Here is a 13,564-nt window from a genome sequence, read left to right on the forward strand (position 1 = left end):
CTTTACATCGCATAAAGACATCTGTAGAGGAAACTGAAAATTTTATCGTGCATTCTGAACTGTGGCAAGGGGACGTCATTTCAGCTACTTCAACCTCGTCTGAAAGAAGCTCTATAGAGAATTTGCTAAGACGAATCCACTTGGGATCAAACTGAAGAAAGTGAACATTAATAACCTTGCCTATGCAGACGATGTAGTATTAATTGCTTGTTCAAAAACAGAACTGGTCAGAGTGGGGCAAAACTATTACAAAATTGCTGATGAACCAGGATTACGCGTTAATAAAGAAAAGACAGAATACCTGGTCACTAGTAAGAAGGTCACAGGTGATGCACCTTTGGCTGAAAATATACTCATTTGGATGACTGTTGTTGTTGATCACTTCACGTACTTTATAACAACAGTAGTGCGGATATGGAAATATTGTCTAGCAACAATGAATAAAACACGTCTCGATTTCATCAAAATTGTAAAAGAATGATCACTTAGTACTAACTTCGAAATCCGTTTGTATCAACAGATATTGTAGGGGTAACATTATAAGGATGTAAGGCATTAATAATTAGAAAGAGATATGAAAAAATATTGCTAATGTTAGAAATAAAATAGTAAGAAAATTTTTTGGGCCTTTACATTATTACGAAAATAACATGGTATGTAGAATAAGAAAAAAAATGAAGTATTAAGAGAGATGGACAAACGCGGTAATATCTTCAAAGCGCTAAAGCAGAGAAGGTTGACGTTTACAAGCCACATAGCAAGAATAGTGGAGAATAGAGTATCTAGAATAATTCTATAGAAAAATAGATGGAACGGAAGGAAGAGGAAATCCAGAACTAGGTGGCGAGATAACATCCCGAAGGACACAATCAGGATGAACATCAACACCAAAAGACAAGCTGTGCACTCAACAGGTTCGTAGAGCAGCCGTATGGTGGTGACATCTACAGTAAAACGTAATTTCAGTGAAATTAGTAAAAAGCTGCAGACGTAGTGGTGTTTATCATGTTCCGTTTTCATCTTTGGTTCTAAATGTTTCGATTATACATGAATTCGCTGTTGAGTAGATAACTGAAAGTTTTTGGACTTTATTAGCTGGTTACTGTGAGGATGTGTGGACGCTACATTGTGGACGGTTGATGATGAGTAAATTCTTGGCAAGATACTTCGGCAGTGAAGTGTTCGTACGTGGCTATATCGCACGTAAGCAGGCAGCAGCCCAGCCTGAGATCAGAAGCACGTGCCTGATGAGTACAGCGCAGATCCGCAGAGCCACGTGTAACGTCATTAACCCGAACACGCCGCCTATCTGCAAAGTAGCGGGCCTGCGGTGCCCTTAATATGCAGATCGTGTTTGTTATTCAGATGTGTGGCGCTGTAATCCGTTATGGGACGGAACAAGGTCTGCACGGCCTGGGCAGTGCGTGCTAGTCCCTACGGCCTTGTTATCATTAATCGTAGTCCTTATGACGGTCAGTCTGTCATACGCGGGTATAATGTGAAGCGCCGCCACTATCCGCACCCAAGGGAGCTGCTAAGCACGGGTCCACTTTGGTGTATGATGTAGAGAATAAAAGGAGGACGTAAGAAACAGACTACCACTAGCAATAGAGAATTCCTCGCCAAAAGAGGATTACTAGTATCAAATACAAGTGTTCATTGAGAAAGAAATGTTCGCGAATGCATGTGCTGAGCATGGGAATGGACCATGAACTGTGGGATAACTGGAACGGTAGAGAATCGTAGCGCAGTGGAATCGAAGGGAAGAGATCTGATGCTGCAGAAGAATGATGAAGTTAAATGGGTCCATAACATATAAAGTTTTCCACATTATCGGCGAATACAAGAATATGTTAATAACACTTTCTAGAAGAAGAGACACTAGAAAATAGCATCCATTATTATAGACGAAAACTAGACGAAAAATTGCAAGCGGAAGGCAGTGAAATGCACACTACTGGCCATTAAAATTGCTACACCAAGAAGAAAAGCAGATAATAAACGGGTACTCATTGCACAAATATATTATACTAGAACTGACATGTGATTACATTTTCATGCAATTTGGGTACATAGATCCTGAGAAATCAGTACCCAGAACAACCACCTCTGGCCGTAATAACGGCCTTGATACGCCTGGGCATTGAGTCAGAGCTTGGATGGCGTGTACTGGTAGAACTGCCCATGAAGCTTCAACACGATACCACAGTTCATCAAGAGTAGTGACTGGCGTAATGTGACGAGCCAGTTGCTCGTCAACCATTGACCAGACGTTTTCAATTGGTGAGAGATCTGGAGAATGTGCTGGCAAGGGCAGCAATCGAACATTTTCTGTGTCCAGAAAGGCCCGTACAGGACCTGCAAAATGCGGTCGTGCATTATCCTGCTGAAATGTAGGGTTTCGCATGGATCGAATCAACGGTAGATCCACGGGTCGTAACACATCTGAAATGTAACGTCCACTGTTCAAAGTGCCGTCAATTAGAAGAAGAGGTGACCGAAACGTGTAACCAATGGTACCCCATACCATCACGCCGGGTGATACGTCAGTATGGCGATGACGAATACACGCTTCCAATGTGCGTCCACCGCGTTGTCGCCAAACACGGATGCAACCTGGATTCATCCGAAAAAATGACGTTTTGCCATTCGTGCACCCAGGTTCGTCGTTGAGTACACCATCGCAGGCGCTCTTGTCTGTGATGCAGCGTCAAGGGTAACCGCAACCATGGTCTCCGAGCTGATAGTCCATGCTGCTGCAAAGGTCGTCGAACTGTTCGTGCAGATGGTTGTTGTCTTGCAAACGTCCCCATCTGTTGACTCAGGGATCGAGACGTGGCTGCACGATCTGTTACAGCCATGCGGATAAGATGCCTGTCATCTCGATTGCTAGTGATACGAGGCCGTTGGTATCCAGCACGGCGTTCCGTGTTACCCTCCTGAACCCACCGATTCCATATTCTGCTAACAGTCATTGGATCTCGACCAACTCGAGCAGCAATGTCGCGATACAATAAACCGCAATCGCGATAGGCTACAATCCGACCTTTATCAAAGTCGGAAAAGTGAATGTACCCATTTCTCCTCCTTACACGAGGCGTCACAACAAAGTTTCACCAGGCAACGTCGGTCAACTGCTGTTTGTGTACGAGAAATCGGTTGGAAACTTTTCTCATGTCAGCACGTTGTAGGTGTCGCCACCAGCGCCAACCTTGTGTGAATGAGCTTAAAAGCTACTCATTACCATATCACAGCATCTTCTTCCTGTCGGTGAAATTTCGCTTCTGTAGCACGTCATCTTCGTGGTGTAGCAATTTTAATGGCCAGTAGTGTATTTCAGAAGTAAATGGGAATTTTCAATGTAAGTGCACTGTGTCAAGAGAGACGTACAGAACAACAATTCGTGCCAGGACACATTGCAGAAGACAATATGTGGCTGTTGTATAAGACACTGACATACACAACAAGTTTATGTACGAATTACTTAGGCTGTGGTATTACTTAGAGCACTCATACTCGAGGAAAAATGGACTCTTCTCCTCCTACCGTATCACTCGTTCAGGTAGCATGAGATTAAGAGAGATAGGGCGAGCACAGAGACACATAATAAGTTATTTATTATTCACTCAATATACCAGTGTGGTAAGACTCAAAATATTTAGACGAAGTACCCTTCATGAATCATTGTACAGTAGTTTTCGCAGAATTTATGTAGATGCGGAATGAAAAAGTTAGCTCAAGAGACAGTGTAATACCAATGTGGATATATTGCTTAAATATATGAGTTGTGGCACTACCAAAGAAAAAATCTTGTGTATATGACAAGCAAAGCACAAGGAATAGTAATTACTAAATAGTATATCATCCTAGTGTTGTGTGCTTTTGCTTTAGTTATCTATATGTACTGCTTACAGGGGCTAAGATCATAAAAGCGATAGGTCACTCCCACAAGCATGATACGTAGTTGTTATAATTAAACTTTCGCAACATTCGCCAGTGTAGATGGAAAAGTATTTACCGTATGTAGACCCAATTTCGTAGGAATGATATTCAGATTTTTTGTGCTCCGGGATTTGCGATGTTAGTAATGTTACTGGCATGACTTGGGGTTAGCATCTGATACTGGTACGCCGAAGAAGGACTGAAAAACAAGCATCAGTGTACATTAGAACTGTAGACAGTCAACATGGATGTGGACGAGGTGAGCAGGGCTCTACTCGTGAGGCTGTTTTATCAAAACATCAGCAATAGTGCAGCTCCGCGAGTATTTTTGCATTAAAGAGTTACTGAAACGTCCTCTCTCCGTATCGGGGTTGACGAACATGATTTTGAAGGTCGAATTAACTGCAGATTTGGGAACTGCTCCTGGGAGAGGGTGATGGCCCATTGCACCACATGTTTTTGAAGAAGTGACTGTTGCATATATGAGAATACCAGACGCAATGTGTACGAGCTGTGACATCACAGTTAAAGTCAAAAAGCGTATTTTTCCACTTGTCGTCAACTAGTCGGTAGGTCGTTACCAGGGTCTCTTCAGGCGCTCCTGCGTCGTTATCCGGTGTGGTCTAGTGGCTACCACGTTGTTTCGGGCAGCAGTAAAACAATCTCTGCTGCGGTTACACTTTTGTAGACCGTTTTCGGGTGGCATTGGCGTGTTCTTATGCTTCGGGTTTCTGGCTTCTTATGCTGATGCTTCTTATGCTGATCCCTTCGTTTTAGAACGGTTTCCACTTCAATCTCTGAGTACAAATGAAGGTCGATTGGGTATGTAACTGGCGAAAGCTACACGAACGGCTCCGAAGCGTGGAGATATAGGAAGACTAGCGTCCGATCGTAAGACACACTGCCTTGTAGAAATAACATCGGTAAGAATCTCGTTGTGTGGCAACCCCCTTGTCCACTGACTACAACACAGCACCGGTGCTGTGACAAATGACCTACTCATATACAAACAACAATGGCCTAATCATCCTTCAAACTGCTGAAAGCGAACAACTTGCTGATGGAATGCGTGTTGAATGTAACATTGAACATATTTTCGTAGCGTTATCCTCTTTTTTATCTGATCTATTTCATGCAACGGAAAGTGTTATGTATACTCAAAATACGAAACACATTTTTATTTTACTTTATTTTTGCATACATGGCATCTTACAAGATACTGGTCAACAAGTAACTTCGCTATACCACATTGTGCGGTGTGATACTTAATAGACAGCGTGCCACGGCGCTAAAATGATTTCAGCCCTTGTAAGCAGCACATACACTTAATTATAGCAATAGAAGACAAGAATAGTGATAATATATTAATCTATAATTGCTATTCCTTCTGATTTGCTTTTCAAACCCACAAGAGCCTATCACTCTCAAGGAGAAAAAACGTGAAAACATGAGCTCGATAAAAAATATATAAAATATTTTTTGTATATATCCATATAGCACTGCATACACTAAGATTATCTGATTTTGAGTTCTTTAACGTGTAACCAGCAAAAGGACCAATACTACTTTTTCTCGCCGCGCGGGATTAGCCGAGCGGTCTCGGGCGCTGCAGTCATGGACTGTGCGGCTGGTCCCGGCGGAGGTTCGAGTCCTCCCTCGAGCATGGGTGTGTGTGTTTGTCCTTAGGATCATTTAGGTTAAGTAGTGTGTAAGCTTAGGGACTGATGACCTTAGCAGTTAAGTCACATAAGATTCCACACAACTACTGTTTCCCAATAACTAATAAATTAAATATGGCATAACTGCTATGGATTTATAGTCTGGAAGTAGTTATATGATTGTACTAACCTTTAACGTAGTTCCTGAAAACTACGAAGAATCAAAAATTTTTTCTGCTTCAGTAACGGACGACCTTAAAATATATTCGAGGTTATATTCAGCATGTAAAAATGTCCTCCAGTACGTATTTTCAAATTAATGAGCGAATTGATATTTCATGCCTCCATAAGTTACGGAGAAAGTTCATTTTTCCGCTTATCACCCTTCTATTTTCAGTTAAACTATAGCAATAATTTAGCGATATTATTTCATTCAATGATAACTGCCTCTGTTCGACAATTTCATTTGTTAATTTATAAGACAATTTGGTTTATCCTTAAAAAATACTTTATGTAATGAATTTTACCATACGTTTATCACTAGGGCAGATAAAATAACGTTTTACCGGAGACATATGAGTCTGAACATTAACTTCGATAAGAAAAGAAGCTGAAGCAATAAATTAAAATTTTTGTCACGGCCAGGAATTTTATTCAGTTAGTATATACACACAAAGAGCACTTATTATTAAGAACTATTATATTATATTTGGTTTCAGTTTTTATTTTTGAAAATTTATTACATTTTCATTGAATATCTTTTCGGTGTTGAGAGTCCGTTTTGTTTTAGGACTTTGGATATTTTTCCTTGTGTCTGTTTTTGGAAGGCTTTCAGTCTTCTTGTTAAGGTTTCTAGTTAGGTTTGTGAATTCTTTCCTCATTGTTTGAGTTTTTATTTGTCGATTAATTTCAACAAATCATAATTTTATGTTTCTCGACTACAACTTTTTATGGGATACAAATATATGACAGTAAGTTGATCGTCTACATTGCTGCTCTTAGTCTGTAGTGGAATTTAGTATATTTTCCTCTTTTGAGAACTTCATTTCATAGTTTGGAAGTTCTTACTTTATACTGAAACAGTGACACCAACATTTATCATCAGGGCAATGCAAAAAAAGCACTTTATTGTTAAAATATGCCTCACGATTTTAACATTATTAAGAATCCATAGAGAGATTATGATGCATAGTAAGACCTAACTAAAGGGAATGTGGGTAAACACATGTTAAGGGGTAGTTGCAATCAGTTACGTCATAGTTAGCTTGATTAAACATGAGATTTTTGAGCTGAATTAAGATTTTGGATTGGGTGTGCTTTAGCTTAGTAATATTTTTAACACAGGTTTAATCTGTGATTCTGACAGTTAATAAAGGACTAAACTTGGCAGTGAAACTATGACACATTTTTTGGCAAAAAGGGAATATTATATTTTTTCCTTTCGCGTTCCGCTTTCTCAGCTATTAACATTGTTTCCTTAGGTACTGTACACAAATAGAAGAAAATAAATACATATTTTGTTTCCTTTCGCAGCCATTTTATTACGGAAATGTAATATCAAATCCACCTTTTTGATGAATACCAAATAGTGCTGTATGCTGTAAGGTACTACTTCTTTTATTTTTTTCTGTAGAGCATACTCTCGCTATCTTGAAGTACCAAAATATTCCCTACATTACACTACTTTTAGCCTTTCTTGAAAATAAAAAAAAGAAAGGAAATCTGTTCACCATTCAAAAGAAAGCCCTTCACCTAGTTTCGGATTTGACGCCCATTACTTGTAAATATTCCAAATAGTTGATTACAAGAAGCAGGGAATACTTGAAGAAACCTATTTGTAAGTATTAGACAATGTTCTTACTTGCTTTCTATAGTTACAAAACATTACTTGCAAGTTGAGTATCAGAAAGCGAACTTCTTTATGTGGTGATCAATATTATACACTTACTAGAATATCTCAAACTATCCGGAAAATAGATAACAGTAGCGTCCGTGCCACCAACAAAATCCGCTACGTGTGTTTTAACACTCAAGATAACCTACTACCATAATACGAAAAGGGGAAAACAGTCACTGCTCTCACTAGACACGATGCTACCCATGGATTAGCTACGAATTCCGGAGTACGACCGATACAAATACCGACTGATGAGCCTTACTTTAAACATATTCTAATCTGTTCGAGAAGTGATATGCTTCACGATCGACCAATGACCGCTATTTATTTCGCAACATAGTACTCCTTTACGCGGATTCAGAATTAATGTTACAAGTAACGTATTGTCTCTTCTCTCCTAAGCCAGGAGAAAACAAGAAACCGAAACTGGTATTAAATGTAGTCCAATGATCGAAAACAGCATGATGTACCCAGTGAATTCCAAAGATAATTACTTTTCTATTAGATTTACTTCACTCCACCGACCAATACACCGAGTCAACTGCAAACCCAAAAGTAAGTTTTCCAAAGAACAAGACTGATCATCAGCACGATTTATAAAAAACCAGCGTTTCTTGTATTTTTTAACAGTTCTCGATTATATTTTGGTTCTGCGTAGGCAATTATTGATGCCCTTGGCGTTCTTTAGTTTCCATGGTAGATACTCCAGTGTTTCTCAGTTCAAACCGGCTGAGAGCTTCTTCCGTTCCCGTAAAATTCTCAACACTATAATACAATTTTCACATTTATTCACAATATGTAAAGAAATCATAATTTCCATTACTTAGAGGACGGAATTTTCATTAGTAATCAGTCTAACATTTGCCTGTGCGTGAGGTTAGGTCATTCCTTTCTTGTGTGACGCTTTTTCTACTCAATAATGCCGGAGTAGTACCTGTTGTCTAGGGCGACAGTCGGCTTTCGGCAGTGATCGGGTGCGGGCCGGCTCCGCGCGCTGGACAGCGCACCGCAGTTGTTTACTTCCGCGTCGCGGCATTTCATGTTGTGTAGCGCCCATTACTACTGCACCTCATGGCGCACTGTTATCGCCGAGCGACAGTTAAAGTAACACTCCAAGCTGAGCATGCACGATCACGTCCTTATGAAACTGAACAATTCATTCGTGAAGAGCTACGTCTGGATCTCCAGGAAGTGATAGGTATTCACTTCTCTATCACTGCCGGCCGAAGTGGCCGAGCGTTTCTAGGCGCTACAGTCTGGAACCGCGCGACCACTACGGAAAGTAAAGTCCCATAGTGCTCAGAGCCATTTGAACCATTTGATTTCTCTATCACTGGCAGTATCGTCTATATTAAGATGACGACGGGGGAAGCATGTGCTGAGGTAGTTCGACAACACGCACACGGACTCAAGTTCAAGCATTTTGCCGAGCATAGTGGAGAAGTAACGGTAGATCAGGCTGGTTTCGGTCTTCGAACAATTCGGGTCTTTGAGCTCCCTTTTGAAGTGCTGCAGGAGGTGGTCGTCGAAGCTTTCCGATCCTACGGCAGTGTTATGGGTCACATCGCGGAAAAATGGCAGACGTTCACGACATACCACGTGTTGAATGGTGTCCGCAAAATCAAAATCGAACTCTCCAAACATGTGCCATCCAGGAGACGAGGTACTGACGGAATTAAATCTGTGAGGACGGGGCGTGAGTCGTTCTTGAGTAGCTCAGATGGTGGAGCACTTGTCCGTGAAAGGGAAAGGTCCCGAGTTCGAGTCTCGGTCCGGCACACAGTTTTAATCTGCCAGGAAGTTTCATGTCAGCGCACACTCCGCTGTAGAGTCAAAATTTCATTCTAGATGTACCATCCCATCTGCTGATAGGTGGCTTACGAGCCATCGTCATGTATGATGGCCAACTGCGGACGTGTGCCGGTAGCGGTCAAGAGGGCCATGTTCGGTCAGATTGTCTCCGCCGACGATTGCTCCAGGCCCCGACCAGTGACTCAGCTTATCTGCCTTTGCTGCCTGGGGATTGTGTTGGTGATATTTTTCCGAATGTCTGACGATACGTGTATAGGCTCATAGTTTCTATAAACCAACTTAAAGGATAAGAAAATTGTATGCTTTGATTCAGTTTGTGATAGCAGACCATCCTAATAGGTTGTTTGGATTTCCTTTCTGGAGTTTGTAACAAACTGGTCGTACGTGGTTCGATCGGTTAGCTTCTGGTCACTGATGCGGTAGGGGGCGTTTGTAAATGCACTCGGCCATTGCTAATTGAGGAGATCACAGGTATATTGTAGCATTTGCCCGATGGTATACAGAACAAAAAAAGTGTGTTCTTGATTCTACTTGGCTGTTGGTTTTAGAACTGAACAGACTTATTTGGTGGGCGTGCTACTGTTTTCGTGATATTGCGCAATCTAAATATTACAGTATTGCAATTGATAGCAGTGACTTTGATGGCCAATGGCAACTATGTAGACCCTCGTGAAAGTCATTATATGAATTCCCAGTTGTGAATATGAACAACCATCAGCTGTAGAATGGAAAGACGACATAAAAATTTGTGCCGGATCGGGACTCGAATCCGAATTTCCGCTTATCTCAAGCGGTTGCCTTACCAGTTTGCTATCCGTACACGACTCACGGCCAGACCCAAACCACCATATTTCGTCACACATGCGTCTAAGACCTCTACTCGTACATCCATTAGGTATATTCCCGTACAAGTCGGACGTTGTACTTGAAAGTCGCTTGTCCGGTATCGTCAGATAAATACGATATTGCAGTGCCTCTATTATTCTGACTACGATTCAATGTAACTTTTGTATCGTAACCAGAATAACACAGGCAGTGCAACATCACATCGAATCTTCTGAAAGTGGTTTTCTCTCGCACAGGGACAATAATTAGCGGCTAGAACGGAGCAGACAGCTATACCTTCTGACACTGTTGACAGGTAACCAAGATCCGATCTTATGAAGTAACTTCTTACATACATGATTCACTCGAAGATTTGTTGAATGACATAATCCAGCATGTCCTACAGAAATGAGATCTGCGATAAATGTAACGTTCAGATTTGTAACGATCCTGCAGAAAAGTGAAGTAATGCTGCTACCTCGTAAGGACAAAAAATATGCCGGACAGAACAGCAAGGATAAAAAAGCAGGTTAGCCCAGAAAAAAAGAGGTCTAACGATATGAAACGTAGGCAATCTGAGAAAGGAAACTGAATCATTGAAAACATACGTCTGAAATACAGAGTTGTACGGAAGTGGATCGTGGACTGTGAAAAAATCGGAAAAGAAAAAAATTCAACGTGTTTGAGATAACGGCGCTATAAAAGGACACTGAAAATTATGTGGAGTGGTAAGAGATGAGGAGATTCTCGGAGAAATCTCAAGGAAATGAATATATGGAATACACTGTGTGCAAGAAGAGACTAGATGGTAGGACATGTGTTGAGACATCATGGAATGACTTCCATATACCTACAGGGAGCCGTAAATGGGAATCGGTTGGTTGGAAGATACAGATTGGAATGTTCGCACCAAATAATTGAAGGGGTTGTTAGAAATTGACTGGCACAGCAGGGAGAATCGTGATAGATCACTTCAGACCATTCAAAGGAGTGATAAAAATAAACAAAACATGTACTTCTTCTGTACTGGAGTACTGGATGTACTGGATGAGAGATCTAAAAGTATCAACGGGTGTTTAAAAAGGAAGCGTAAGAAAACCGATAAAATTCTCAGTATGATTAATCGGATAGGATCAGCGAACATTACAGAATGTTTCGTAGCGATGCTTTTGTCCACATCTAATAACCTCATCGTAATATCTACATTAACTCTCCATGGCCCTCGCTTCAGCCAAATTTTTAGAGTGGCGGCAGTTTCATGGGGATTTAAAAATTACGTTTTTTAAAGAAAGTTTCACTATATTGTGCTAACTCATTGCATAAACGACTGAGTTTCGAAAACAAAATCTTCATTTCTTTGTGTTCGAGATTTTCTTTAAGAGGCGATTTCCATCAACTGTTTTTTATTAAATTCGGTGTTCTTTTTACATCGAACATTTCCTTTTCGCTGTTGCCTGAATGTCTGAACATATTATTCAGACGGATTCTAGTTTCTTTCCATACATCTGATATTTAATATCTCTGCATGCATTTTTCTGTACCATTTTTCTTTTCTGTTGCTCATTTTAGTTCACGTATTGCTACTTTATCCTTAGTAACGCTAAAGAGCCTCTTACATGTTCTATTGCTTACATTATAAGGTTTATCGTGTTAAATTTCCATTTTATTTGGCATGGACTGAAAACATTTTCCCACTGCAGTCTGGTACTTAGCGTGCACGGACCTTGTTCTTCCATTCCTCTGTCCTCTAAATTGGTTCTGTTTATGTTGCAGGCGTCATATTCCATCGACATCCTCTTTTGTAACTGCTGATCATATTCGTTGGCTTGAATTCCTAGCGATCTTTTCATAGATAGCTCCGCCTTCAGACGTAGTGGAATGTTGTCACCAGCTGCCTTCGTCGACCAACTTATCAAAAGCCTTATCTATCGTATTCTATTATTAAAATTCTTTTACATCACGGTAGATTCTTCCACATCCCACATTTGGTCTGGTGGCGAATGTTGACCTCAGTAAAAATTCCTACTTGCGGAACAATTTCACTCCAGATTCTTCCACTGTATTTTTTCGTTCACATCATGTTTTATACAGCCTCAGAATTCTGGTCTGTGGCTTTCCCGCTTCTGTTCGACAACAAACTCATTTCTAAATCCAGAAAATTCATGTCAACTTCAATTAAATCCAAGAACACCAAGTCAATGTTCTAGCTACCACACAATTACATAACTAATTTTTTTTCGCGGTTATAGTAGTGTGTTTGGCAGAAAGTTTCCATAACTCTTCGTCTGGTGAATGTATGTCATTCAGTATGATTTTTATTTGGTCGAAACTCTTTCCTGTTTCTAGCATGACCGTAACGTACAAGTGACAACATACATAGTCGGAAGTATCAAGTTTTTATTATATACTCCTACTTCTTTGTATTTTCTCATTTCAAACTCCTATTCAAATTTTGATTCAAAAGATTTTAACGCGCAGTAAGTTACAGATTTCTGGCTGACAGATACACCTAAATTGTTTTCATGTACCGCGACAACACCAACCAGCTGGTGATAATGACAGTGCGAATGTGTACCTAACATTTCGAAATCTTAATGAATTCTTAATATAAGACCCATCGGTGAGTGTTTGATAACTTTCACCTCGGTAATTAAAGACTAAGCTGTAACATTTAACCAGAACAGTGCAGGGATTGGCAAGTAAAATTTTGGTGGATTCCGGATGCTTTTGTAAAGTTTTATCAATGTCCAGACTAAAAAGAAAAATTGAAATGCAGGCAATTTTTTGCAAAGAGGCTTTGAGTGATTTATAGAAACCCATATCATAGCTTTATAACTTTTTTACTCTTCAAAATATTGCAAGCCAGATAGCTTTACGGATTAATGTGAGAAATTATATTTGTGTCCTTGAGCCAGTTTTATTATAACTTTTTGCGGAGAGTGAAGCCAGATATTTATTTTCAAAAAATTCGTTTTTGAGAGAGATGTTTCACATATGTATGTGGAAGCAAACAGTCATGGCAGCCAAGTAAACAGGCACTTTTTATATACTTTTCCGAAACGTTTACACCAAAATGTTTCAGTGATTTCAGTCTTGTACATCGACAAAGGAAATATTTTCTTGCAAGGTGATTATCTCCATCTGAAGTGGAGGATCTAGAAGAGTGAACAACTCTGCAGTCTAGTCTATTTCACCGAGCGGGGTGGCGCAGTGGTTAGCACGCGAGACTCGCATTCGGGAGGAGGACGGTTCAAATCCGCGTCCGGCCATCCCGATTTAGGTTTTCCGTGGTTTCTCTAAATCGCTCAAGGCAAACGCCGGTATGGTTCCTTTAAAAGGGCACAACCGATTTCCTTCCCCACCCTTGACACAATCCGAGCTTGTGCTCTGCTTCTAAGCCAATTTTTCTTCATTCCGCCCTTCCAGTCTG

Source organism: Schistocerca piceifrons, chromosome 5 (genome assembly GCF_021461385.2).
Source record: "Schistocerca piceifrons isolate TAMUIC-IGC-003096 chromosome 5, iqSchPice1.1, whole genome shotgun sequence".
Taxonomy (NCBI): domain Eukaryota; kingdom Metazoa; phylum Arthropoda; class Insecta; order Orthoptera; family Acrididae; genus Schistocerca; species Schistocerca piceifrons.